At 48.1% G+C, this 4,127-nt stretch overlaps 1 long non-coding RNA gene across 1 annotated transcript; it reads left to right on the top strand.

Annotated features, from left to right (window-relative positions):
• The first annotated feature begins 315 nt into the window (after window positions 1–315).
• On the top strand, window positions 316–2,353 carry LOC147698006 (uncharacterized). The gene is made up of 2 exons (XR_015299170.1): window positions 316–418; window positions 2,172–2,353. It is a non-coding gene; the product is annotated as an uncharacterized LOC147698006 (long non-coding RNA).
• Window positions 2,354–4,127: the final 1,774 nt, after the last annotated feature.

Below are 4,127 nucleotides of genomic sequence, written 5' to 3'. Positions count from 1 at the left end.
TGGAAAACATTTGGCCAACTACAGGTTGCTTTTGCTTTGCAGAAAATCCACGCCGGGAAACTCCAGTTGGGGCCCAGCTGCGGAACGCTTTAGGACACTGTGAATTCCAGGTGGAGACAACCCTTCAACAAACACAAATTACAGGTAAGATAAGCGTTTGGATGGGAGGTAGTATAATGGAGTATTAGGAGGAGAGGCGAGAGAGTGCCAGTGGTACTACTAGTAAACTCCTAGGACTCTTGATTATGGAAACTCTGTGACAGGCATTTAACTTTGGAAAACATTTGGCCAACTACAGGTTGCTTTTGCTTTGCAGAAAATCCACGCCGGGAAACTCCAGTTGGGGCCCAGCTGCGGAACGCTTTAGGACACTGTGAATTCCAGGTGGAGACAACCCTTCAACAAACACAAATTACAGGTAAGATAAGCGTTTGGATGGGAGGTAGTATAATGGAGTATTAGGAGGAGAGGCGAGAGAGTGCCAGTGGTACTACTAGTAAACTCCTAGGACTCTTGATTATGGAAACTCTGTGACAGGCATTTAACTTTGGAAAACATTTGGCCAACTACAGGTGAATCAACACGATGACAGTGTTCCGTAAAACAAACTTACTGCAAAACCACCACCCACCAGGCTCAAAAGTAGTAAAAAACAGCTATGCTCAGATAAAGTTTGAAAAGGTATATTTTTATATCCCTAACAAAATAAACTCCCGCAAGACCCTCCCTAACCCCAACAAATAAATAGTCCATCAAAAGTCCCCAAAAACCCCAACTCCCAATTCCCACCCCCCAAAAGTCTCTAAAAAAGGGGCAAGGGACACTCTACGGATGCAGGTTGTTGAATTTGGCCTCCAGGGCATCAAACTTCTCCTGGATGATGGCTTGATCTAAACGTAGGCCCTCCACCAGAGTCTGATACTCCTTCCATCTCTGGACCTCCGCCTCTAGGTTGGACACTCTGCGGAGTGCAAGGCGCAAGCGAGCCTTTACAGTACTGTGAGGAGGTGCAGCCTTTGCTGCTCGGCGGTGGCGTCTTCCAGCACGGCTCCGGTTGGCTGGAGCGCTGCGCTTACCGGCAGAACGTGGGGTCACGGAGGAGGAGGCAGAAGATGTTACACTGGAGTGCGTGTCGTCCCCCTCCGTTTCCACCAGCCGGCGATATTGCGCAACAGTGGCATCCAGCCTCCGTTGCCGGGCAAGTACAGCCCGCATACTCCTGCTCGGTTTCCATGTTTTGGTATTACCAACTATAAGAAGAAAGAAAAACATAATCTGTAACGAATGCTCTTTAAAAATATGATTAACACAAAATGATTCAGCAGGAAGTTGTGTCACAGTACAACTAGCAACTAGCCAGCGCAGTACAAAACTATTGAGGCCAGTATCATGGGCGTCCGCATGGAGGGGCAAGGGGGGGGCGCTTGAATCACCATTTCCCTTCCCACAACTCACTTGTATCCTTGGTTTGGTGCTCTTTCATATGAAAGAGATCTGGCAGAAGTGAGTGACTTTTCCTCTGAGCCGTTAACCACACCAGCAACCGTATCATCTGCACCAGGCCCAGGCGATATGTCTCTATCTCTCTCTCTGTCTCCCTCTGTCTCCCTCTACCTCGCTGTCTCTCTCTCTGTCTCCCTCCCTCACCCTCCCTCTGGCTCCCTCCCTCTCTCTCTCCTTCTGTCTTCCTCTCTCTCTGCCTCTATCTGTCTGTCGGTCCCAGCCTGCTGTAATTACCATATTGTAATTTGTCACTGGTCCAGCACTGGATACACATCATATGCTATCTAAGAGTCAGATAGTACCATGATCCAGCTTACCTGTACTCCACACCACCGCTGCCTGCTTCCTCACAGTCTGATTGGCCACTTGCGCCGCATCCTCCCCAGAGTCGCCCTCAGACTCCGAGTCGATGACGATCACGTCCGAGCTGGCCCCGCCACCAGCTGTTCCACCTAAAAAATATATTTAAGACTGTTAGATTACACCACTCACTAGTATTTGGTCTAGGAATGAAGAAGTTTGAAAACAGAAAAAATAATTGACTGTCTACTCTAGTCTAAAGTAAAAATGTCCCTCCTTCCAGGGAATGCTGTTGTCTTGCTGCACTTTTTTGTCACAATTGATGAATACTTGCTTAATTTTAACACACATCTTTTTTCTCTGAACAGACAGACGCTGGACTTCTACGGACAAGAGCAACCAACTAAACCAGGTGAAAGCTCGGCTCGACCACAAGACATGTGTTCCATTACTCATCAACTCAGCACCAAGCACTTTTCCTTTTCCAGCTAACTTTATTTTAATATATGTGTTTACTTTTACTTTTTTTAATAAAGCTTTTAAACTTGAATAGACTCTGTGGTTTTTGGTCCTCCAAGCTAGAGTGACCGAGAGAAAGGTTTTGTAATTTTTGCAAGGAGGAGTCCGTGCCGCTGACACTACCGAGTTTATACTATAGTATACAGTGTGCCAAACACGCCACTCTGAAATATTATTACTCTGGTCTTTGGTGTCCATAGTAAGGTTTGTGGAGAATTGTCCCTGCAACAGTAGTATTATTGATTTAGCTCCTATCTAAACACTGTTTCGAAAATTTAAATTAGGAACGCTTGGACAACAATAGGTCCTCTATATTTAAATGAAAACTTACTGGGGCCAGCAAAGGAGCACTCGCCGCCCTGGCCTGCATCATCCTCCTCCTTTGGAGCCACTGCATCCGCTGTTTCTGTCCGCTTGCCCCTGGGCGGACCTGACGTACAACATGAAAGAAAGAACAGAAAAAAATGATGATTGCTGCTTGTCGATGTCCTTGTCAACCAAATCAAACATTTAGAAAGAACAAGAACCAACTATTTTAGCCAAAAAGAGGGCTACAAAGGAAGGACTGCACCTGAGCCTCTACTCAGTCATTTAGGACAATGATGCGTCACTGAAACCCTGCGCCTGCATGAAGCAGGCTTACGGCTTGACGCAGCATTGCTGGAGCTGCGCCATCGTTGCAACGCAACTCCATCAATGAGCCGCCTTTACGGCACCGATGCGTAACGCTTCGGTGACGTTTTGGCACCATGGCGTGCCGCATTGAAAATACGGCGCACCATGGGTGGTGCTGGCGTGCCTCACACTTTGCAGGGATGCACAGGTAATGCACTTAGGGGCATACTTACGAGTTCTGGGCTGCACACCTCCAGAGGTGCACCAGAACAAAATGCGTAACTCAAAACTAACCTTGCGTCACGGCAGATGCGCCGCAATTACAATGCGGCAAACCCTGGCGCAAGGGTAGGCAGATGCGTGATGCATCTCGTGACGAAAGAGGGGCGCATCTCTAGAGTCGCGTCGCAGGCGCGATGCAACTATAGCAATGCTCAGGGATGCCCAATACTCAACATACCGCATCAGTCCTTACGCCTGCTTCAAGCAAGCAGGCATAAAGAATTGACGTAGCAGCGTCGCGGAAGTGCCTGCGTTAAATCTTGTAGATTTCACGCAGGCACTTTTGCGAGGCGCACATCTGCCTGACCGCCCCCCCCCCTCCCCCTGCGTGGCAACGCACCCATTGTGGCGCAGGCCCAGGTCTTAACGTGGCGCATCTCCTTAGAAGCATCACGTTGTACATGACTCGCTGGGATGCGCCACGTTTACGTCGCTGTGCGTCAGGTAAGGCAGCGTAAACGTGGCGCAAGGGGCTTGTAAATCTGCCCCTTTGTGTCTAGCATTACGCAGTTCTGTAAAGTACACTCATACATTACTCAGCCCAATTAAATGAACACAAAATAGAAAACAAATAAGCAGTGGCACCGCCACAGAGAAAGAGAGCAGTGCACCTGAAATGCACAGAAGATTTTGAAATATTAATTTAGCTCTCCTATCAATGTAATCAGCAGCATTATTGTTCTTTGTGAAAAAGTTAAAGCAAACATTTGCAATATTAACACACAGAGCAGGAGAAAAAACAGAGTAGTGAGTGATGAAAAAATTGCTACTACTACTCACCAAGCCCGGGGACCTCCACTCCCAGCAGATCGAGCAGGTCGTGCTCCCGCTCCAGAATATCGGTCCAGCGGTGGGTCACCTGATTATAGGTGCGCTGGACCCCCGTGATCTTAAAAAGGGCCTGGCAC

The sequence above is a fragment of the Lissotriton vulgaris genome, chromosome 8, assembly GCF_964263255.1.
Source record: "Lissotriton vulgaris chromosome 8, aLisVul1.2, whole genome shotgun sequence".
NCBI lineage: Eukaryota > Metazoa > Chordata > Amphibia > Caudata > Salamandridae > Lissotriton > Lissotriton vulgaris.
Note: the sequence above shows the minus strand (reverse complement) of the source record. Positions and strands in the feature narration are given on the sequence as shown.